The sequence below is a fragment of the Crinia signifera genome, chromosome 4 (assembly GCF_055691185.1).
Source record: "Crinia signifera chromosome 4, ASM5569118v1, whole genome shotgun sequence".
Taxonomy (NCBI): Eukaryota; Metazoa; Chordata; class Amphibia; order Anura; family Myobatrachidae; genus Crinia; species Crinia signifera.
The window spans coordinates 40,776,312-40,802,010 of NC_139220.1; the positions used below are offsets into that span (position 1 = coordinate 40,776,312).

At 46.5% G+C, this 25,699-nt stretch overlaps 1 protein-coding gene and 1 long non-coding RNA gene across 4 annotated transcripts in view; one reads left to right on the forward strand and one right to left on the reverse strand.

Annotated features, from left to right (window-relative positions):
- Positions 1 to 18,343, forward strand: part of LOC146072291 (uncharacterized) — a 64,352-nt gene extending 46,009 nt beyond the window's left edge. For all 3 annotated transcript variants that reach the window (XR_014473033.1, XR_014473035.1, XR_014473034.1), the window contains exons 2-3: positions 5,449 to 5,556; positions 18,152 to 18,343. This is a non-coding gene — a long non-coding RNA (uncharacterized LOC146072291). The remainder of the gene's footprint in view (positions 1 to 5,448; positions 5,557 to 18,151) is intronic.
- CCND2 (cyclin D2) overlaps positions 1 to 25,699 on the reverse strand; it is a 565,323-nt gene that overhangs the window by 140,066 nt on the left and 399,558 nt on the right. The gene's annotated exons all lie outside the window — the stretch shown is intronic.

Below are 25,699 nucleotides of genomic sequence, written 5' to 3' on the forward strand. Positions count from 1 at the left end.
TCCCAAAAATGAGTGCTGCTTTCTAAGAGACAGAGGCTAAAGGTCCTACTAGACCTCTAGTGTCTGTCAGGGTAAGGCAGCAGACCCAGTGCTACCTGGATGTGGATCACCCCCTGGCAACAAGCATGGACCCCTGTCAACAAGCAAGTGGGTAAAATAAAAATCATAATAAATGTATTGAGTCACATGTATTAGCGTAGGGTGACTAGAACCCTTAAATAGCAGGGCCATGCAGGGGGCATTGTAAGAGATGAGACCCATGTGCAGCCTCCTTCGTCCAGGACTCCTCCTCTCAGACTATAATGCGCATGCAAAGATCTCTGGAAAAATGGCGCGCGGTCATTTTTACAGGGATTTCCGCAGAGCTGCAGCCATGTACACGGACCTTCGAGAAGGGTGGGTATGTATATATTAAAAATTGATGCAGTGCGAGGATTCAGGGGCAAACACACACTGCACCTATTATAAATATGCCACTGCCGCTCTGCTGTTTACAATTTAATGAATAGGCGTGTAGGGTCTCCAGTGCACTGGACCAGAGAGCAGCTACTAGGAAGAGACAGGAGTCTTACCACGAGGTGGGAGAATGTGAGCTTATAAAGTGTAGCACTGGTTCTATTATGCTAGTGTATGTATTTATTATGCTATGTTTAACCATTTCCTAACCACTTTTGTTATCATATTTAAATATGTTTGATACAGCCTATATGTTAGACCCGTGATGGCTAACCTACGACACGCGTGTCATTTGTGACACGCCAAGGCACTTTGAGTGCCATCTGACCAACTGGTGTGCGGAGAGGAAAACCCAAAAGTGCGTAAGTGAAGCGGTTAAGCCAGCACATATGCTGCGCCGCCAACTGGACAGAGACAGAGGGTGGCGTCGCCTATACGCTGGAGGGAGCAGAGCTAGCTCCCGCTCTCTATAGTCCACCCCCGCTGCTGTAGATTGGCCTTTGCTGGGGACTACAGACCTGCCTCCTGCCGCTGAATCCTGGCACCTGATCGACAGAGGCTACCAGAGAAGCTTTGGGTGAGGACTTGGCTCTGGAATCCATTTTGAAAGGGGACACGTTTCCCACACATGGTCTCCGTTAAAAACTCTGCAGGCTCCGAACGCCACACTATTCAGTGCTTCTATTGGCACTGGTAGCTGCCTTTTTGACAGACACTGTATTAGTGCAGCTTTCTTAAATTATATCTTGCTTTTTCACACTGACTTTCATATTTATGTGTGGCATATGTGTAATTGGCATCACAGTGTGTGGCATATGTATAATTCTGCAAATATCATCAAACTATTGATATTTCTTGAAGTGACCCGCGACTCGAGGAAGACTACACTTTTTTTACGATTTTCGACACACCAAGCTGAAAAGGTTAGCCATCACTGCGTTCTACCATCTATAGTGTTAAATATTATGACTGTATTCCATGCAGTATCCAGTGTATAAAAAGACCAATGTTTATTAATGTCCAGGGTTGTTAATAGGTTCTTCTACCGTTTCGTCTGACTCCAGCACATTCTACAATGTTCCTGTGTTTGCCACTGTCATGGGAGAACAGCCTGGTTTGGTAAACTCTTCAGTTCCATATTTGTAGTTGTGCACCATCAGTGCAGTCACAGCTAGAGGGCGCTAAGATGGTCCTCAGTGCAACACTGTGTTGCAAGTATGCACATGAAAAAAGACACAATTTATACAGAACTACCATTGATATGTTGCCGTTTCGTGTAACCTGTGAAAGGTTGCAAAACACAATCCAACTGTACTGTACATCACCTTTGCTGGAGAAATCAAACCTCACCTTCAATAGATTAAATATAGGGTACTTGTGTAGTTTCACGGCGCCACCGCGCGCACAGTCTGTGTCTGAAACTTGGCAGCCTGCCAGACGCTCTGTTTAACTGTGCGCGTGCCGCTCTAGCTTTTCTCAGCGCAGCGCGTGGCTGCTTTCCTTATGTAAGCTACGTTATCAGCATAGCGCTGGGCAGCAGCAGCGCACGCTGCCCAGCGCTGACAGGTCACTGTGGTACTTGTAGTTCCACAGTGAAATAGGCAGTCCTGCACACCGCTGACAACCCGGCAATTTAGACTGCTGCGCACCACTGACAACTCGGCAATTTAGACGCGAAAGCGTCTAAAACCAGAGACTCCCTGAACCGGACACCCCGGCAAGTCTAGACGTCTAAATCCAGACTCCCTGCAAACCGCTAAGATGGGGGCATCTAAATTTAGATGCTAAAGCCTCTAAATTTAGTAGGGTCTAGGGGTGCACTATTAAACCTGTGTCACAATGATACTAGTTGACAGAACAGCTGTCGACCTTGTTAATTCCACTATCCACGCCAACCCGAAGCGTGGCGAGCGCAGCGAGGGGAGGCGGTATGCGTCCTTCGACCTTTTCATACCCCCACTATCCACGTCGGCGTGGAGTTGATTTTATAAAGTGTGGCGAGCGCAGCGAGCCACCTAGCCCGAAGCGTGGCGAACGGACGCAGATACCTTCACAGGTATCCGCGTCCCCTCGGGGGCTTCACAGGTATCCGCGTCCGCTCGCCATGCTTCGGGCTCGGTGGCTCACTGCGCTCGCCACACTTTATAAAATCAACTCCACGCCGACGTGGATAGTGGGGGTATGAAAAGGTCGTAGGACGCGTACCGCCGCCCCTCGCGGGCTCACTGCACTCGCCACGCTTTGGGTTGGCGTGGATAGTGGAATTAACAAGGTCGACAGCTGTTCCGTCGACTAGTGTCATTGTGAACAGGTTTAATAGTGCACCCCTAGACCCTACTAAATTTAGAGGCTTTAGTGTCTAAATTTAGCTGCCCCCATCTTAGCGGTTTGCAGGGAGTCTGGATTTAGACGTCTAAATCTAGACTTCTAAATTGCCGGGGTGTCCGGTTCAGGGAGTCTCTGGATTTAGACGCTTTAGCGTCTAAATTGCCGGGTTGTCAGTGGTACGCAGGAGTCTAAATTGCCGGGTTGTCAGCGGTGCGCAGGAGTCTAAATTGCCGGGTTGTCAGCGGTGCGCAGGACTGCCTATTTCACTGTGGAACTACAAGTACCACAGTGACCTGTCAGCGCTGGGCAGCGTGCGCTGCTGCTGCCCAGCGCTATGCTGATAACGTAGCTTACATAAGGAAAGCAGCCACGCGCTGCGCTGAGAACATCTAGAGCGGCACGCGCACAGTTAAACAGAGCGTCTGGCAGGCTGCCAAGTTTCAGACACAGACTGTGCGCGCGGTGGCGCCGTGAAACTACACAAGTACCAAATATAGTTTATACCCGATAGCATTGCCAATTCTGTTTAATAGTCAATGAAATGTTTGTGTCATAGAAAATTTTGTTCAATTCCCCGAAATTAAATCCTAGACTATGAGAAAATAAGCAGTAGTCATATAGGGCGAGTTATTAGAAAACCACACTCCCCTTTCTGTGTCTGCAGACTCTAAGGTTCTGTGTTCTCTGTCAGCCCATATTATCTGTTATACAGTAGAGCAGCGGGCTCAGTCAGTCAGTCAGTCATTGCACATGAATGAGTCAATACAATGTGGTATAGATCTGATTAATTTTCAATACATAATGAACACATAATGGGCCATGAGTTACCTTATAAAAAGCCGCTGAGTTGTTCTGGTGACATTTGTGGTTTGGAATGGGATTTCTGTCTTTGGAGGGGTAGCAATCGCACCAGTTACATTGATGTAATACTGTGCATCATTTTTTATTTTGAATATCTGCTATTTATTTTTTATTATATTTTTGGTTTGGGTTATTGTAGTTAGTTTACATCGTTCAAAAAATGACCAGAGAATAAGAAATAAGCTCCCAAGTAAAATATCGTTGTTTTTCAATAATCTTTTAATGACGTTTAATGACTTTCAGATTTACAACCAACTCTTCCAGTATAAAGGAGCCTAATAGCAATATACAGTATGAGTACTAGATATCCATTAACGGATCATATATTTAACTTTCAATGCCATAAGGACATCCTACATTGGTCATGACAGTAACATATATTACCCATGTAAATACTACTAGGCACAGAGTATCACATGATGACAGCTATTATCAAACAAATGATAAAGTTTAATATGTAAAGGAGCGGTTATTGATGTTGGCGCTTTAGATTGATGCCGCTCCGTGCATTTGTACCAGACGATGTGCTCCGTGCATTTTGTACTAGATTGTATCTAGTACAAAACGCATGTGATACGCTACACCAGCGTGTGTTCTGAACTAGATGTAATGCGATCTAGTACAAAAAGTACGGGCTGCACCATACCTCCCAATAGTCCCGAAAACCGCAGGAATGTCCCGGTTTTCGGGGGCATTCCCGCGTCCCTTTCCACGGCTGGCGGTGTCCCGCGGCGAGGGGGGCTGTTGGAAGTCCCCCCTGTCGGCTGCTGAGCAGCGATGAATAAACGCTGTGCGCATGCGCACAGCATCTATTCCCGCAGCCAGGGGGCTGGGGGCATGGCTAGAGGCTCACAGAGCTTGTGGGTTATGCCCCCATAGCGTCAAAACGGGGGCATGGCCTCATGGGAGAGCCGCGAGTACAGTCCACGCCCCTTTAATTAGGCCACGCCCCTGACAATTTTTTCTGGTGCGCCAGCAGCGTGCATCCCTCTGCCGGACGGCAGCAGAGTGAGCGAGCACAGGATAGCAGCAGAGTGGGCGGTGTGGCCTGCGCAGCGTGATCACTTATGGTCACCCTGCGCAGAGTACAAGTGCAGTCCAATCCAGAAATTCCGGGATTGGAGTATCCCAATCCTGGAATTTTGGGGGCGGGATCCCGATCCCGGGATTGTCCACCCCACTGGTGCATGAGCACGAGAGCAAGGATGCAGTGCCATCTTCCTAAAGATGTAATTGAAAAGATGGTGCCATGGAGTAAGAGGAACCCGTTTGCTGGTGCACAAAGTAAGTGTAATATGGATACAGGATTTGGAGTGCGGGGCCCCGCTAACACCCTGCACCCATTATAAATCAGCATATGCGTATTGACGTTTGGGCCTATTACTAAAGCTGGAACAGCAGACGATCTCTTCTGCTGTGCGCTGTGACTGGAGTAGGACAGGGGACACATCAGGCCAAATTCTGCTGACAAAATAGTCATCATGTCTGTGCCAAAATTAGAATGAAGTGGATATTTAGCAGAACGTATTGGAAAGTTAGCCCATTTCTAGTAATAGGTGCCTATCAGACGATGCAGACATCACTAAGAATATGGTGCCAACTGTAACCGTTACAGCTACACCCTTACACATCAGCTTTCTACAATCTGCTTACTAATGGCTGTCAGGGCACAGTGCTAGCATGTAACACAGCTAGGAAAACATGACGGGAACCAGGAATTAAAAAAGTATTAGTGAATATACTACAAAAGTAGTAAGAATTGTACATTGATGCTGTCTTTGTGTATCCCTCTCTTCAATACAGAAATATTAAAGCAAAATACGACCAATCCGTCACAAATCGGTTGAGGCTGTTTGACATTGATGGTCATATTTTTGTTGGGTACTTCCTCATCTTTGCGGCCACCACTACGTAAGTTACATTAGCCTTTACAGCACCATTGTCCCCTCGCAGATTGGGAACACACTGGGGCAGATGTATTAAGCCTTAACAAGAGATAAACTGGAGATAAAGTGGAGATAACTTGGAAGAGATAACACACCAGCCAATCAGCTGTGTTTGAAATATGACAGGTGGGATCTGATTGGCTGATGCGTTATCTCCTTCCACTTTATCTCCAGTTTATCTCTTCACCAGGCTTAATACATCTGCCCCATTATACTGTATGTTTAAACGATGCAATGTCTCAATCCTCTTTTCGGTCAAAATCACAGAATCGGGCATATATAACATGTCTAATTTCCCTGGTTCCCGGAGGAATCGCCATTTATCACTGGCTGCTAATCGGCAGATCAAGTTGGCGAATTTAAGGTGTTGGTAGGTGGAGGAATTGGGGTAATTGCAGCCAGTGAGGTATGGGGGCATATCGAAAATATATGAATGATAGCTGCCTTATCCTGACTTGGACCAACCAGAATAAAAAAAAAATAATATATATATATATATATATATATATATATATATATATATACAATAATAATGAAAACATTTTTATCTCTATTATCTGCTGTTATGGTCAGGGCCGGATTTCCCAGTAGGCTCGCGAGGTACGGGCCTATGGGCGGCAATGGCAAGCAGTGGCATGATTTTTTTCTTTAAAAAAATGTTTGCGCCTCACGCAAAGTTGTTGTCCCCCCCCCCACAATAAGGACACTTCCATGCTTTAACACACCAAACTAGTATAAAGGAGAGGATAGACATGTTCTCTGACTAACACAGAAATGTTAAACTGGCCATGCATAAGGGCAACTTTTCCGAGGTGTAAAGTTGCCTGCGATCCCCCCCCAGTAAGTGGCAGAACCGCGATCCCCCCACCAGGAGCGACAGGACCCCCCTTGAACGAAAGGCCCTGCAGCAGGACTGCACACAATACATTATTTGCCGTATTTTTTCATAAGATGCATTGCCAATCCTGCCTGCGATCCGACAGATCTATCCTGCAGCCCGTGCAAACCTGACGCTCCAATGTGATGTGCACTGGACTGCTAATCGCATCGGACCTCTTGTCAACAACATGTGAATTGGATGCTTTTTATGAGATATATCACCACATTAAAAAGTGACTAAATCGTATGTAAGTCATAAAGGGCCTTATTTTGGTTCATTCTTTCTGACAAAATCCTTCTTAGATGGACAAAACCATGTGCACTGCAGGGGGGGCAGATTGCAGAGGTGCAGAGAGAATTAGATTTGGGTGAGTAATTTTGTTTCTGTGCAGGGAAAATACTGACTGCTTTATTTTTACACTGCAATATAGATCTCACTTTGAAGTAAAACCCCACCCAAATCTAATTCTCTCTGCACATGTTACATCTGCCCCACCTGCAGTGCACATGGTTTTGCCCATCTTAGAAGGATTTTGTCAGAAAGAATGAACCAAAATAAGGCCCAAAGTGATCTTAAGGTGGAAATAATAGGCTTGAGTCGTAAGGTGATCTTAAGATCATATTAGGCTGGAGTCATAAGGTGATCTTAATGTGGTATTAGGCTGGAGTCGTAAGGTGATCTTAAGATCATATCAGGCTGGAGTCGTAAGGTAATCTTAAGGTGGTATTAGGCTAGAGTTGTAAGGTGATCTTAAGGTGGTATTAGGCTGGAGTCGTAAGGTGATCTTAAGGTGGTATTAGGCTGGAGTCGTAAGGTGATCTTAAGGTGGTATTAGGCTGGAGTCGTAAGGTGATCTTAAGGTGGTATTAGGCTGGAGTCGTAAGGTGATCTTAAGGTGGTATTAGTCTGGAGTCGTAAGGTGATCTTAAAGTGGTATTAGGTTGGAGTTTTAAGGTGATCTTAAGGTGGTATTAGGCTGGAGTCGTAAGGTGATCTTAAGGTGGTATTAGGCTGGAGTCGTAAGGTGATCTTAAGGTGGTATTAGGCTGGAGTCGTAAGGTGATCTTAAGGTGGTATTAAGCTTGAGTCGTAAGGTGATCTTAAGGAAATATTAGGCTGGAGTTGTAAGTGGATCTTAAAGTGATATTAGGCTGGAGTCATGAACATTTATATCCACTATGTACACGACCTGGAAACCTAAATGAGGTTGTACATGTACTCCATAGACATAAAAAGCACAAAATCTTAATACTTTTATCTATTTCTTTTTGGTCTTGAAAGGACTTTAAGTAACGACCACCTGCACAGTGTAATTGTGGTTACTGTGTAGATTGAACGCCATTTGTTCATATTCTATGGGCTTTGAAACATAAAGTTTGTGGAAGATAAGTATCTAAATGGCAAGAAGTTCGGTAAACAAGTCGGGAAGTACGAATGCCCAGACAGTAGCACACACGATGCTCAGATATACAATCGCTCAAATAAATTTGTCACTGAAACTATTCTATAGATAACAGATGGACCCATTGTGTCACAAGAGAATTAGGAGTGATAAATGATGCCTAATATATGGCTTAGTTAATGCTTTATGCTTATACAATAAATAGGGTGCCCTGTTCCTAAAAGAGAACACTGATCTATTTAAGTAGCACTTTCCTCATCCAAAGGTGAGACTCTTATAAACAGCCTGGATGGCGGGATGACATGGAGTGATAGATCACTATACTGTACATTAGCTCCGCACAGGAATCTTTCCCTTCTACTTAAGTTTAAGAAGGCATTTGTTGCAAACGATGTCGTTAATGCTTCAGCTTCTATAATATATGTAGAACTTGTATTACTCCTGCCAGATAGAGCTGTATACAAGTCATCAATGTCAGAGCAGATCCTCCGCTGGGAAGAGCCTCTCACTCAGTGACCCTTTCATCTATTCCTGTGGCCTCCACCTGCATTTAGCGCTAATGGCAAGTCTGCTCTACACAGATTTACAAGGGAGATAGCAACGACATCATTCAGTTAGTTAAATATTTGAATTGAAATGAATATTAATGTTAAATAACAGTAAGGATGAGTTTGTGCAAAGTGTGCCTACGGCCCGCTACGCAGTGGCGTAACTACACTTTGTATGCCCCCTGCCACTATAATTTGTGTGCCCCCTCCTCACCGCTGCAAAAGCCACCGCCGCCCGGTCCGTTACTGCTTACACCAGACCGTTATTTAGGATGCAAGAGGAGGTCGCTGACTCGCCGCCTCCTTAATAATCATCTTCTGTGAGGGTGCGGCCATTTTGCAAGTGGCATTCTAACAGGAGGAGCGCCGGGACTGCAGACAGGAAGCTCTGCTGGTCCTGGCGGGCCGGCAGCAACAGATTCGGTGGTGGCGGCGGCCCCATTAACAAACACAATAGCTTCCGCAGACCCCACGGCGCCCAAACTTACCTACCGCCTCCAAGCCACCGCATTTAATCGATGTCTGTTTGCAAAGTAATTTACAGGAAGACGGTATCTGGGGGTGGTAACCGGCTGTTTTCTGGGAGTGTCAGGGAAAACACAGACGTGCCTAGGTGTCTGAGGGGAAGTCATGTGATGTCAGCTCTGGCACCGAACAGCCTGTTTGTATCGCAGCCGCCGAGTAAGTCCTGGGCTACACACAGACTGCACACAGGTACGATGGTGAGCGGCTTATGAATGGATTTGCAGCTATTCGTATACAAGCCTTGCTAAGCAATTCACAAGCTTGCATGGGGCGGGATCTCACTCTGGCTAGGCGGTGTATACCTGATCGGTGGGTTCCGAAAATTAAGAGCTGTGCGATCATCTCTGAATCAGGCCCTACGTAACCTGTGACTATGTTGCGTGCTCATGCCACCTGCAGTACGCAAATGTCTGGCACAAAAATGTCATTGACTTAATGAAAAATTTAAAGTTTGGGTGAAATTTAATAGGATGAGAGAATCAGAAAGTGAGAGATTTGGTAAGAAATCTCTAGTTTTTTTTTTTTTTTAGCGGCAATCATTTACACTGCAAAATCAAACTGGTTTTGCAGTGTAAATGATTGGCACTTTAAAAAAAAAAAAAATAGAGATTTCTTACCAAATCTCTCATCCTAATACAATTTTCCCTTTGTATCTAACTCTTAATCAGTTTTCATTTTACATACTACATATTTTATATTTGCAATTGGAGGCAATTTGCTTTGAGCTGAGCATAGACTCCACAATCCTAATTTCTGAATTAAAAAAAATCTTAAGTGTAAAGGGCATCAGGACAGTGTTCATTCAATGTGCAGTGCCACTATTATACATTTAAAAGTGCTAATTAGATGCTTTCGTGTAAATGGTATATCCAATAAGGTAACCCCCTTAATCAATCTGAGAGGGGCATAAGTCCATTTGGAATCACTGTGCATGCCGGAAACCGAAGTGTTTACAGTTAAAGATCATTTGTACTTGTTGGGGGGGGGGGGGGGGGGGGGGGTAGCATCCAGGTCAGTAGAGGTGGGGATGGTGCAGGCAGGGGCGGAGCGAGGGCGAAGCGCCGGAAGATAACAGGGCGCCAGAGCCATGCCAGCACCGCCAGCTCCCCTGCCCGCTCCCGGCTCCCCATTGTGTCCGGGAGACGTGCTGCTATTTTCAATTCACGTATACCAGCCCCCCCTGCATGAAATACTTACCGCGCATGCACCAGTTAACCCACAAAGGCAGCAGAGCTTGTTGGGCCAACTGATACGTGCAGCAGGGTAGCAATAAAGCAGGACTCGGCTGCTACATACCTAAAGCCGGCACAGAAGAGGACATTGCTCAGCGGTGGGAGTGGCCTCAGCAGCCATGCGCTGCTCCCAGGCAGCTGAGATGGAATACCCAGCCACTGCTGCCGCTGACACGCTGTGTCCCTAGGGTGGAGGACCTGGCCGCTACTGAATGAAGACTGCTGCTGCTGCACACTGTGCCTCTGTGACAGCGTGAGAGGTAAAATTGTCAGGCCTGAATGTGAGAGAGCAGCCGAGGAAGGGGTGATGTATCTGGGAGTTGATCGCGGGGGTGCACTGTATATGAGAGCTGTGTGTGTGTGTGTGGGGGGGGGGGATGTGCTATATATGAGAGTTGTGTGCATGGGCGGATTCAGGGGGGGGGCACCTGGGCACACCCCCCCCCCCCCCTGTCATTTCAGACATAGCTCATTTTATAGCTGAGGACCAGGGCTTTCCAACGAGCCCAGCCTTGTGTTGCTAGCCCCCCCGGGAACCAGAGATATAACCTGGCAAAGCTGGAATGTTTTCCCCTTTGATAACATGGGACTCGTTAATTCCAACCCCCCCACATTCGAACCCAAATCGCTGGGCCTTCAATCTGATACCAGACTGGTTCATATGGGTCAATTGATTCCAGAGATATTGCGGGTAAACCGATTTTTTTATTTTTGAAATGTAATTTCATGGCTGTTCATGTAGTTTCACGGCCCAAAATCATTCGAAGCCCACTCAAAAGTTCAATATGGGTGGTTTTCTCTCCCCCTCACACCAGAAAATGCAGGGACTAGGCTGGTGTAAAAGGGGCCAACTCGAGAATGCATTTTCTGGTGTGAAAGGGGTATTATTTCAAATAGCCGGGACCTGCAGTACTCTGAATACTGCCAGGCAGCCTCCCGCTCAATGGCTATCACTTCTGCCCGTCGCCGGCTGTCCCCCAGTTATGAGCATGTAATCCCACATGGCAATCAGCATGGAACCCCTGGCAATGAGCATGGACACCTTGGCAATGAGCATGTAGGTAAGCAGCACTTATGTAGCATAGTTTTGTATAGGCATTATGGCGCTTGGCATTATACGTAATAGACATTATGGTGTAAATTTTTAATGCACGTAATGCATGGCGCTGTTTATGAAGCATATTGTGAATCTTTAGTTTAATCCGTAACGCATTATGTGAATTTTGGCTCAATCCATTTTGCAACATGTGTAAGGGGCAAGTATAATGGGGTCTAGTATTTTGTTGCATAATGTGTAGAAGTTGTGTGTGGTGTGGTACACTACACTCAAGGACATGCCCCCTTTTGAGTGGCCACACCCCCTTTCCCAGAGTGCGCCTTCGGCGCGCACAACTACAACCTTCGCTTTTGTCGCCAAGGTGGGCCTGTGCACTTTAAACGCCAGGGCCTATTTTTAATCCCACCCTGTCTCTGCTCTCCTCCTCTCTCTCACGCTCTCTTAGCATGTACACTCGTACCAATAACACCCCCCTCCCCCTCACAAACCCTCTCCTATCATGGTGCCCCCACTGTCATTTTCTCCTAGATCCGCCCCCGGTTTGTGTGTGTGTGTGTGTGGGGGGGGGGGGGGGGGGATGTGCTGTATATGAGAGAGCAGTGAGTGTGGGGGTTGAGCTGTGTGTAAGAGCAGCATGGGGGGGGGTGCACTGAATGTAAGCAGTGTGGGGGTGCACTGAATGTAAGCAGTGTGGGGGTGCACTGAATGTAAAGGCCCTAATACACTGAACCGATTTGGTCCGATTTCGGCCGATTGCGACCAATTGGGCCGTTAAATTGGACCAAATGGGCTGTCCCTGACATGCCGTCAGGTCGGAAGCGCGGTCCCGTGCGCATCGGACCTGAGCAGGTGGTTAGACCTGCTGGCTGTCCGACCACCCATCCAGGGACCTCCCTCCTGGCGGCGAGACAGGCAGGAAGCATGGATGCATGCGATCCATCACAACAAATTGTGAAGGATCTCATGCGTCCCTGCTGTCGGGCAGGGTATCGGGTTTCTGCACACTGCTGCGAGACATCGCAACAGTGTATGGGCACCTTAAGAGCAGTGTGGGGGAGGGGCACGAAACATGCCCTTTCTTCGGGCAATATTTTAATTTATATAACAAAGGTGAGCGACGCTGGCATATTTTGCACATCTTTCACAGAGCTGCTGGCACTCAAAGGGTTAAGCATCTTCCTTAGAAATGTGTCCTGTTTAGAATTGAACAAATCTTTAAATGTCATTACTTGGCAATCTCATACAGGTCGGGCATCCCGTATCCGAATTATTCCAAAAACCGTGGTTTTTTGGAATAATTCAAATTTTTTTTCCCCCTAACCCTCTTTTAATACTTACCAAGTCCTCCGGCGTCCACGGCAGGCCTTCAGCATCCTCTCCGGCGTCTCCATCGGTCCCAGGACTGCTTTGCGCGAGTGCGCGCGCGCCGGTGACGTCATCGGCGCGCCTGGGAACTTGCGCAAAGCACTCCTGGGACCGCTGGAGACGCCGGAGACGGGGATGGTGGCCTGCCGTGGACGCTGGAGGACTCCATGGACGCCGAGGGACCATCGGGGACCCACCAGGGGCAGGTAAGTATTGCTAAAAATTTTTTTTGACAAAAACGGGAATATTCCCTTATCCGGAATGCTCATGGTCCCGAGCATTTCGGATAAGGGATACTCAAACTGTAATAACAAGATTGCCAAGTGCAGTATAATGGTATTTGAGGAGTCACTAATTTGGTACACGATTCTATGAATGAGTGAAGGAGCAATATCATTGTGCTTAGTGTCAGACTAACCTCTTAACCCCCTGTAATTTATGTGCTGTTCTGGGGGGTTTCTAAAAAAAATGGCAACATTTTTTTTTTTACTCCCCTGGTCACATCCCATGATCCCATTTGTAGCTCCAATGATATCAATCTCATTGTGGAACTCTTCCAAACAGCTCCTAGAGATAGAAATGGCGTGAGAGTGGATTCTTGACATTTTATAACCCCAAAAGGTAATCTAGATTGTGTCGGTCTGTTTCTGTGATCTTTGGGTTTGTCTTTGCCTCCCTTACCATTCTCATCACTGTACATGGGGACATACATTCTTTTCCTGGCAAAACTGCATCTGTTCCCCTACTTTTCTTGCTATTTTATTAGCACCCTGATTATGTTTTATGGTAACCAACTAGGAAAAAACAAATGTCAGAGCGCAAATCTGAAATATATAGTAATCTTGGATCTGCTGCTGTCACTATCAAGGGGATACTCCACCCCTTGAATTGCTAGAAAGACAACCAAAAGAAATTAGGGACAGCGCTGATTCAAGTGATCAAACAATATTTTAATTTAAAAATTGGTACGGTTTAATTGATAAACATGTTTTATGATTTGTAAATTACCGGCCGGTGATTAATGTTTATCAATTAAACTGTACCAATTTTTAAATTAAAATATTGAATGATCACTTGAATCAGCGCTGTCCCTAATTTATTTTGGTTTTATGGTAACCGACAACTAATTTTTCTATAACCGTTTCCGAATCTGTGTAGTTCCACAACATTCTGTTGGGGGTGTATAACTTTAAACATGCAGGGTAGTTGTTACTACTGTAGTTACTTGGGCTCATCACTGTCTGAGGCATATTCTGGTATAGTGAAGGAAAGGAAGAATGTGAAGACTGTATTGCCGAAACTTTGTTCCTTGAAGGAATGGCCTGTGCAGCCAAAAAATTCAATAAGCAAAAATCAAGACAAAAAAAATAAACAAAAACAAATAAACCACAACTTCAACTTCATCACATACCATGTAGTTTTCCCAGTACACATGTAAATAAAATAATCAAAGTGGTTAACTGATATCCTTAAGAATGAATGGCTCTTCGTAGAGTGCGATGTGTGGAATGTTCATTCAAGGACAAGTCTACCCAACCTCTACTATCTCTGACCATGAACGTAGCCACAACATCAAGCCTGGTGTTTTTATTACACCGCTGCATACAAGACCTTTAATCGGAAATATACAACAGTGCATCAAAATATGTTTTCACTGTTAGAAAGCTCAAACAGTATAGTGTGTCTACATCAGAGCCACAACATTGCCACTGGGGATATTAAGAGGGGAATTTAATTTAACGGCAAAGGGTGCAAATTGCCATTGACGGCCCCCTATCTTGCACCCTTTGCTCGGACAATTCTCACCCCAATTCGCACAAAAGCATACCTCCCAACAGTCCCGATTACCCCGGGAATGTCCCGGTTTTTGGGGACATTCCCGCATCCCTCCTGCGGACGGCAGTGTCCAGCGGCGAGGGGGGGCTGTTGGGAGTCCCCCTGTCGGCTGCTGAGCAGCGGGGAATAAACGCTGTGCGCATGCCCGTAGCCAGGATGCTGGGGGCATGGCTAGAGGCTCACAGAGCCTCTGGGTCATGCCCCCATAGCGTCAAAACGGGGGCATGGCCTCGCGGGAGAGCCGCGAGTATAGGCCACACTCCCTTTCATTAGGCCACTGCGAGTTCCCACTTCCATCAAGTGTGGTGACTGCCAACAGATTCAGCCAGGCAAAAGATACGCCAGCAATGGATTCCCCTCCTGTCTCTATGCTATGTCACTACAGGAAGTGTCACATTTATGGTTCGGTATAGAGACAGACGACGTGTGTGATTTCAGAGGCCTTAGGGTTGAAGCTTGGACGTTCTCTTGCTGTGAAAGCTACATTCGGTTTTACTGTAAGATCATATAAACATTATGCAGAAGGAATAAAATGAAGTATCTTACAACCGGGCTACACTGACTGATTTTAGTAACGTGCTTGTATCAAAGCCATATGTATGTGAGAGGTGGGCTACGCTGTTATTGAACCAATCCACAACAGTAACACGGATTGAATGGAGGGAGAGAGGGAGAGTTGGACTCCCTGAGCTTGGCAGTGAAATAACAGAGTTTCTTGGAAAACATAAGAGCAGGACACCGGTGGGTTTATCACAGGCTGTTGAATGCCCGCTCAGCCCGGAGTGTTCATTCAGAGTCAGTTTTGGCTTTGGACCCAGAATACCTCCCCCCAGTTGCCGTATGCCAAACGGTTCAATAAAACAATCATAGTGTTATTATTATCATTATTATTATTATTATTAATAACGTTTATTTAGAACCAAATGTTATGTTATGGGCAGTACGGACGGTGTAATGTTAGCATTACTGCCTCACAGCACTGAGGTCATGGGTTCGTTACCCACCATGGCCCTAAGTGTGCGGAGTTTTTATATTCTCCCCATACTTGTGTGGGTTTCCTCCGGGTACTCTGGTTTCCTCCCACAATCCTAAAATATACTGGTAGGTTAATTGGTTCCCAACAAAAAAATGAACCCAAGAACGTCTGTGTGTGTGCGTGTCTATGTGGTAGGGAATATAGATTGTGAGCTCCACTGGGGCAGGGACTGATGTGAAGGTTTAACCATCCTATGGAATATGTGTGCGCTATATAAATAACTGTTAATTAATAAATAATAGTGCTTTATAGAGAATGTTTTATCATAAATATTATCATCAACTTTTATTTATAGGTCACTGGTTATGATGTCATCACTTTGGAGCCTATTTAAAGCCCACAGGATGGATCCCTAGTGCAGCCTTAAGAAAGCACAATAGCACTGATAGTCCTTCCAATAAGGACTATCAATTAGACCAGTGGTTCCCAAATATTTGTTAATTACGGTGCCCTAGAGCAGAGACGGCCTTAGGCATAGGCCAACTAGGCAATTGCCTAGGGCCTTTGGAATGCCTAGGGGCATCAGCAGCTTCTGCTGATTAAAATGATATGCAGCATGCCTCTTTTGTGTGTGTGAGTGAGGCTGTTAGCGGCTGTGCGAGTCCTGTCTGCGGGTGGGTTGGTTGTGCAATAGTGTTCGGCATATGTGTAAGGGGCATTATGTGTGTCATGTATAAATGCATTAATAATGTGTGACATATGTGTAAGGGGCATAATGTGTGTCATGTGTATAAGGGCATTAATAATGTGTGACATATGTGTAAGGGGGATTATGTGTGTCATTATGTGTATGAAGGGCATTAATAAAGGTTGGCATAATTTGTAAGGGGCATTATGGTTATAAGGACATTAATAAGGTGTGTCATATGTAAGGGGCATTACTGTGTGGTATTATCAGGGGTGCCGAGAAAAAGGGGTAGGGGGTACAAATTACCCAGGCCAAAGTCTGATGGAAGGGCCCAGTGGGGGCCCCGGGCCCCATCCCCTTAAGTGACAGCAGCAGCTGCAGCAGCTCTTCTCCTCTGCCCAGCACACACTGCTTTATGCTGGGTTGCAGTGTGGCCATTGAGGTGCTTAAAATACAATATTTTCTCAGGATTTTTTTCTAATGGTATAATGTGAATAATATGAGGAGTAATGTAAATAAGGTAAAGTGGTACTACTGTGTGATGTAACGTGAATAAGGGACACCATCGCATGATATAATGTGAATAAAGTTACACTACTGTGTGGCATAATTTGAATTGGGGGTACTATTGTGTGGCCATGCCCCTTTCCAGCATGAACACATCCCTGTTTGGGCTCCGCACCGAATGGGTGCGCTGTTTCTATTTAAAATATTGCGGGTAGGAGCACCAAAATGATGACTGCTATGATGAGGGTTGATGATGCTGGGAAAGGGGAGCAGGGTCAGAGACGGAACTAGTGGCGGTGCTAGGGGGCAACAGTCAAAATCTTGCCTAGGGCATAATTTAGTCTAGGGCCGGCTCTGCCCTAGAGCAGCGGTTCCCAACCTTTTTGCTCCCCCGTACCATTTTGATTAGGCTTTTCATTTATGAGTACCCTCTCCTCTCAATGTGATATATCCACAGTACTTATGAGTGGAGTGGAAGTGGGCTGTATGCGTATTCTTATGCGTGTCCTTAGATTAAGGAGTAGTGTGCGGTCCCAGGAATCGGGTCCCTCTGTGTTTGGCTGCTGGCGGTGTACTGTTTCCTTCATAAGGAGTCGAGTCTGTAGCAGTCGAGACCCGACCGGGATGGCGAGTCCTGGCCTGAATTGAATACGGAACTCCCGATATTTCCACTGTCGGAAATATTAGCAGAGTTTGAGGGAGTGATTCTGGTTGGTTTGCAAAAGCAAACTCCTTCTTTAATGGACAAAACCATGTGCAGTGCAGGTGGGGCTGATGTAACATGTGCAGAGAGAATTACATTCGGGGGGGTTATTTTGTTTCTGTGCAGGGTAAATACTGGCTGCATTATTTTTATGCTGCAATTTAGATTTTAGTTTGAACACACCCCACCAAAATGAAACACTCTCTGCACTAGGAGCAGTAGTGTGGCCTCAGTATGTACGAGGGTACCGGTGCATCACTATCTCCCCATCACACTCTCTTTCCTGTCACCCACTAGACCCGCCCTGTAACACTGTATTCTAGCAATAGGTGTTCTGCCATATTGCACTTCATATTCCACTTCAAACAACAACTGTGTTTATTCTTACAATGGTTACAGGATTAGAAAAAGAAATGTGTTACATGGAAGTCATGGAAAGTTCAGGAAATGTGGTTGCTCTCGGGACCTAAGAAATTCTCTTACAATGCGATACGGTGAATGCCATTGACTTGAACACAGTGGAGAAACTAGATGAGGTCTATGAATCAGTGAGACGTTTTTACCATCAATCACAATTCCAGGACAATGAATACAACTGCAATTAGCTACTGTACCAAATAAAAGTTCTGTGAAACTGCAGCGGCCATAAGCCTAATATCCAATTCTAGTTTCTAGGCAGAATTTAATCATCCTGCATGGGTTCCTGTAAGGCTGAAATAAGTAGTCATGTTTTCTCCAAATAAACAGTGTAATCTTTAATTCAGTAATTCTTTCCTTATGTTCCTCTTCTGACCCCATCTTCCTGGTTTTCTCTCCCTTTTCCTGTTTCCTTTCTCTGCAGCGAACACAAAAATGTATCTGTTGGGGTGGAAATGTCTAACTTGTGATCTGAGTGGGAGTTATTCGGAAGAAGGATGAAATCCGCATGGTGCAACGCCTGATACACCCCATCGTCTTGTTTACCCTCTGCCTTGCTGAGGCAGAACAACACATGCAAGCGTGATAAATATTTATGCATGTCTTTGAAAGCAATTAAATGGTATTTAAAATACACTTCTATCATTTCGCCATATGAGCAGTGCTGCCTGAGGGCTGCCGTGATGGGGAAAGCTGCTAAAACTTAAAAGAGGTGATGTTGCCTATAGTAACCAATCAGATGGTGTCTATCATTTCTCTATCGCATCCTAAAAAATTATAGACTGAATATGATTGGCTGCTATAGGCATCACTTCTTTTCATTTTTAGAAGCTTTATTAAATTTGGTACTTGTTTCCTAGCACGGCCACAAATCTTGGCCATCGGGGGTAATTTGAGTGGCCTGCGACGCGACCGACGCGATGCCCCCGATTTTTCCATTGAAATGCATTGAAAACAGTGAAAAATCGGGTCGGTCGCGTCGTGTGCGCCTAAAAATGCTTAACTGGTCCACCCGCGATGGCCGCGATTTCCCTATAGGGAACAATGTTAAATGCCTCAATTTACCCGCGATGACCCCGATTTCCCATAGGAAACAATGTTAAATGGGTCAATTTACCCAAATCATCATAGGGAAGAATGGTAAATGGGCCAGAAAGGCCAAAAAACCCCCCTGACCAGTGAAATGTCCCCCCAAAAGTAGTTCACGCCACCCCGCGAAGAACGTGAACCCGAAGCGTGGCGAGCGCAGCGAGTCCGCGAGGGGCGGCGGTACGCGTCCTCCGACCTTTTCATACCCCTACTATCCACTAGGGCGTGGAGTGAGAATAGAATAGTGTGGCGAGCGCAGCGAGCCACCGAGCCCGAAGCGTGGCGAGCGCAGCGAGCCCCGCGAGGGGACGCGGATACCGCGTTTTTCACAGGTAAACGCGTCCCTTCGCGGGCTTCACAGGTATCCGCTGCGCTCGCCACGCTTCGGGCTCGGTGGCTCGCTGCGCTCGCCACACTATTCTATTCTCACTCCACGCCCTAGTGGATAGTAGGGGTATGAAAAGGTCGGAGGACGCGTACCGCCGCCCCTCGCGTACCGCCGCCCCTCGCAGGCTTCGGGTTCACGTTGATCACGTGGTGGCGTAAACTACTTTTGGGGGGACATTTCAATGTTCAGGGGTGTTTTTGGCCCATTTACCATTGTTCCTATGATAATTTGGGTAAATTGAGCCATTTTACATTGTTTCCTATGGGAAATCGTGGTCATCGCGGGTAAATTGAGGCATTTAACATTGTTCTCTATGGGGAAATCGCGGGCATCGCGTCTGGCCCATCGCACCCGATTTTTTTGCGCATGCGATGCCCGCGATGGCCCCGATTTTACCCCCGATGACCGCGATTATGATCGTTGTGGCCGTGCTAGGAAACAAGTACCTTAAATTTACCCTGATGGGTATCTCTTAAGGGTGACGGATGACTCACCGACAGGGGCAGATTGGGTTGTAAAACCAGCCCAGGAAATTTCTGAAACCAGCCCTAATAGGTGGGTTCTGTTGAGGGGCGGGTTCTGTTTAGGGGCAGGGTCTGTTATAAGCAGTGGTCAAAATGGACATTTTGAAGTGAGGGTATGTAAAAGTGAAGACTGCAATTATGCACACGCACTCTGGAAAAGGGGGCGTGGCCACTCAAAAGGGGTGTGTCCTTAAATCTAGTGTACCACCCCATATACACCACAATAGTATAACCCCTTAAACTATCGAGAAATGGGAGCGCATGCGGGGTGAGAGGGGGGTGCAGGGTGGGAGAGCATGCATGCTGAGAGCGGGTGCATCGTGGGAGAAGGGCCTTTACTTACTGTCTGGTGCCGCCCATGTTCTTTCCATTCCCCGGCTGCAGTCACCATGTGCACCAGTGCCATAACTAGACCTTCTGATGCTTTGTGAAAAAAAGTTAATTGTTACCCCCCCCCACACACACACACACACACCTAATTGTGATAGTACATGCTGTAGGCGCATCATAATGTAAGGGCTTCATGGGAAGGGGCATGGTCACATAATAGTACCAATTCCTATTACACCACACAGTAGTGGCCGTTATTCACATTACACCACACAGCATTGCCACTTATATATGTTACGCCAGGTAGACTGGTACTCCCCTTAAACATTATGCCACACACTCGGGATTCTGATGGTCTTTTTTCCGACATCTAAATCCCAACTGTCATGAGTCTGACAGTCAGAATCCCAACTTACACTGGCTATCTCCTCATGGGGATCCATGAAACATAGAAACATAGAATGTGATGGCAGATAAGAACCACTTGGCTCATCTAGTCTGCCCCTTTAGAGGGAATAGAATAGGTAGCGATCGCAGCGAGCCCACAAGAGGCTTCAATGCGCTTACCCCTGTCGGGCTCCTGACAGCCAGGATTCCAACTGCCGGAGGGTTATACCATACCTTTTCTTAAAGTGGCTGCTACTACTAGGACAATGCATCCTATCATCACCTCACCTGTATAATAAACAGGTTAAAAAAGATACAACAACAATGTAAATAAATGCGTCCTGCATTTATAGCTGTGGGGGTTATTCAGACCTGAACGAATGCCTGCGAATCCGCAGGCGCATGTGTACGGATCATAGCACGCATGCTCAAGGCCATCCTGTGATAAAATCCTGTTATTTTTATGACCGCTGGCTGTCCGAAAGTTGATTGACAGGAAGCCAGCATTTTCTGGGAGTGTCAGGGAAAATGCAGGCGTGCCCAGGCGTCTAAAGGGAAGGCGTGCAATGTCAGATCCGTCCCCGATCCAACTGCTTCCATCGCACCCACTAAATAAGTCCTGGGCTATGCACAGACTGCACACAAAGGAAAAAAATCATTAGATGGTGAGTGATTCCCAGGCTTGCACGTGGCGGCAATTACCCGACTGCAAGGCTCTACAAATTACCAGTCCAGGGGTCAGGTCTGAATAACCCCCTATATTAGGTCCTGTTTTATTAAAGAGATACTATTCAATGGCTAAACCCAACAAAGCTCTCCTTCCAAAACAGATTAACCCCATAGAGACTACAGTGAGTCATTGATAATCCCAAACTCACTATCTCCTCTGGCCCAGCTTTACGGACCAGCGAGAAGCATGGACAGCATAAATCAGGACCATGCGCTGCCCATTCTGTAATGCACATTGAGTGGGCATCTTGGCTGTCACTCTGTACCTGGCTCGGACAACACTTACATACCCTCCAACATTTGATGGGCAAAAATCGGTACACATTAGGAAGGGGCGTGGCTACTGGCAAAAGGGAGTGGCCATGGGTAAAATGAGCGTGTCGTCAACAGTGACATGAATAATAATAATACACCTAAAAAAATATTCAATAAGTCAGACTTGTGAGGAAGACACCCGACTGGGGAGAGAATAACAGAAATGGGTGTATACAGTATGTCAGTAGTTACAGGAGCATAGGATTCATGTACAGTATGTAGTGTCCTGCTTCTCTGCATATAATGGTTGGTGAGTGACTAGGTGTGTTACACAGTTTTAACACTGACCAGAGAGCTGCTTTCGGCTTGTATTCTGCAGCAATCTGGACCAGCCGGTCACCCGCTCGCTCCAGCTGCCGCCGCCGTCGGGTCGCCGGTGCCTGCAGTCTTGGAACGGAGAGTGCGCACTGCGCAGGTCTGGTCGGGACTCAGGAACCATTCACTGGTCCGCAACTGAGAGGCAGGGTGGGTGGAGTGACAATTGGCCATAGGAGCTGTCACTCAGGAGCGGAGGCTGGGCTGCAGTTTCTGCTAATTGCCCTTGAGAGCAGTGGACAGAAGCGCCGCCTCCCGCCCCCCTGCGCTGTGATTGGATGCTCTGCAGCCACCACTTATGATTGGCTGTCGCTGTGTACAGTACCTCCGATGCCTAAAAAAAACGGTACATTCGGTACACTTTGTTTTAGCCTGTACAGACCTTAAAAAAAGGTACTGTACCGGCTAAATCGGTACAGTTGGAGGGTATGCACTTACTGCTGCTTGCAGAGAAAGTTCTTAAATATGATTTGTATGATATGCTGAAGCCTCTTACAATGTGTAGAATATGTTCTCAAAACTACTGTAGGCTTCCCCGGAAACCTAGTCAGAATGCAAAGCACGGCTGCATTAGAGAACTTTGTCCAGCCAAGGCTCTGCTGGGGTTGGGAGGGCCTGCAGTACAACATTTATGTTACTTGCATAGGCAGGGCCGGTGGAAGGTTTTGTAGCACCCTACGCAAAAATTCTTCTAATGCGCGCCCCCCACCCCCCACACACACTCACCAGGAGTCCAGGACCCACTATTCCTTTCACTGATGCCCAGTCTCCTGGTCAGCGGCTCCGGCCACCGGGTCTCCTGCTCGGTGCAGCTATTGGCTGGGTCTCCCATATGGCGCAGCCACTGGCCAGGTCTCACGCTCGGCGGCGCCACTGGCTGGGTCCATTTGGCCGAGGCACTGGCTGGGTGTCACCATCTTGGTGCCGCCTCTCTTCGGGTCACCCCCTCGGTGCCGCCATTGGCCGGGTCACCCCCTCGGCGCCGCCACTGGCCGTTTCTCCCGCTTGTTACTGCAACTGCCCTGGTCACCCGCTCTGCAAAGCCACTGCCCCGGGCAGCAATATTATATTTGAAAATATAATATATAGAGGGTGCAGCAGAGGATTGCTTTTAAAATACATAATTTATATGTTCATCACAGCAAAGGGGCGCCCTCTAGTGGCCAGCGCCCTAGGCAGCTGCCTAAAGCTGCCTAGTGGTAGCTCCGGCCTTGTGCATAAGCAATCCCATGAGATATTGCACAATCGCAGGCGATATAACATCCTGCCGCTGAAAATCATTCTGTGATTGGTTGGCCTACGTGCAGAGTCAATCACACCCCTGGAAAAATATAAACCGGGAAATATAATTCACATATGGGAGGTGATTCTGGTTGGTTTTCAAAAGCAAACTCCTTCTTTAATGGACAAAAACATGTGCACTGCAGTTAGGGCAGATATAACATGTGCAGAGATAATTAGATTTGGGTGGGGTGTGAACCGATATTTATATTGCAATGTAAAAATAAAGCAGCCAGTATTGCCCTAAACAGAAACAAAATAACTCACCCAAATGTAACTCTCTCTTCACAAGTTACATCTGCCCCACCTGCAGTGCACATGGTTTTGTCCATTTAAAAAGGAGTTTGCTTTTGCAAACCAACCAGAATCACCACCATGGGGTAAGGAGCCAATAGACTGTAATGAGTAAGGGCAAATACCTGGGGAAAGGAATAGAGCAGCAGCGGGCAATTAGCACCGAGGGCAGGAAAAAGGTTATAGGACCCTACTGTGCATTTAGAGGAAAGCTATATCCTGTTTGCTATTATTGGACTCTGGCCCTTATTCTGGTTCACTCGCAACAGCAAATTCCCTTTCAAATGGACAAAACCATGTGCACTGCAGGTGGGGGAGATGTAACTTGTGCAGAGAGAATTAGATTTGGGTGAGTATTTTGTTTCTGTGCAGATAAATACTGGCTGCTTTATTTTTACACTGCAATATAGATCTCACGTTGAAGTAAAACCCCACCCAAATCTAATTCTCTCTGTACAAGTAACATCTGCCCCACTGCAGTGCACAAGGTTTTGTCCATTTGAGAAGGAATTTGCCTTGCGGGTGAACCAGAATAAGGGAGTCTGTGTTTGTCTTACAAAAGGAGTATTGGCATGCTAATAGGACAACTGTTGGGTAAAAAATTCAATTCAACTGTTGCTCCATTCGGACGCGCACAGTCGCCGGCGCTGATATTATGTTAAGTTGTTCTCTTATTATGACCGGCTGGTAACTTATTCTTTATGATTAACCAAACGTATGCTTTTTGCATTTACATTTGTGTTCCTGAATAAATAGCATGAACATGTACTGTATAATTAAAATACATGGGAAGAATTGCTTCTAACATGCAATAAAAAGGGAGTGTTACTGTACACTGGGACAAGATTGATAAATAGGGACAAAAAAATTCCAGGGCCAAATCTTTAAGTCCTTATACTGTCCCTGGAGATTAGGGGCCGTCGGCTTCTTAGCGAATGCAGTAATCTTCATTGTCCAAAATTCTTCCTTCTCTTGGATCATAAACCAAGGGCAAACAGGAAAACAAACATCCTTTACCAGCATAATACTATAAAAATATGAAGGTTACAAGACAGACATAAAGTGGACCTTCAAATAATCTGTAGTCATGCTCGTATATGCATAGAACACATTTTCAGAATTCCTTTAATGTTTAAGAAGTCAATAGACAAAAATAGTAATTGTCCAAAGCTGGGCGGGGGATCGTGTCTCACACCATGTTTGAAAAAAAAAAAAAATACCTGACGCTTGCCAGTTAATTAAGTGTTTTTCAGTTGAGCTATTATCGCATTCCCCCCAACCAAGTGATGGAGAGTGACATCTGCACTGGCGGCATGGATAGGGGGCGTGGCCTCTTAGAAAATGCAGAGTGCAAGTACCACCCACTGTTGGGCAGTGCACTGGGAACTGCTAGCCCTCCAACCACCCAATAGATGCTTTGTACATGCTAACGTCTGTTTGGGCAGTACGGATGGTGTAATGGTTAGCATTACCGCCTCACAGCACTGAGGTCATGGGTTCAAAACCCACCATGGCTCTAACTGTGCGGAGTTTGTATATTCTCCCCATACTTGCGTGGGTTTCCTCCGGGTACTCCGGTTTCCTCCCACAATCCAAAAATATACTGTTAGGTTCATTGGCTCCCCCCCCCCCCCCCCCAAAAAAAAAAATTTAACCCTAGAATGTCTGTGTGTGCATGTACATGTGGCAGTGCCGGTGCAAGGCATCCAGATGCCCTAGGCAAAGCTGCCCCTGCACCCCCCCCCCCGTCCACAGTAATCACCATGGTGGGGGGGGAGAGTAGGATACTTGGAGAGGGGGGTGAGTGGTAATATGCAGAAATCGCAAGGGGGGTGAGGATACTTGTGGGGGGAGTGGTAATATGAAGCGAACACATGGGGTGTTATATGCAGTAATTGTGCGGGGTACTCGCAGGGGGATCGTAGGGGGTGAGGATACTCGCAGGAGGTGGGAGTGGTAATCTGAAGCGAAGGCACATGGGGAGTGGTAATATGCAGCAGGAACTAAGAGAAAACAAAATGTTTGACTTAATAAATCCATACAACAGAAAAGGGGACAACTAATAGCTGTATGCATAAGGAACGTGAGACTTAAACTCCCAAAGCACAGCATAATGTGAGCTCAGAAACTATAAATACACCAGGAGAACACAGAACACAAACACTTGGTCAATACCATACAGAATTAATGCATACCTCCCAACTGTCACGATTTTAGAGGGACAGTCCCGATTTTCGGGTCCTGTCCCTCTGTCCCACCCGCGGCAGGCATTGTCCCGCTGCGGGGGGTGGCAGTTGGGAGACCCCCCAATCTAGTAGAA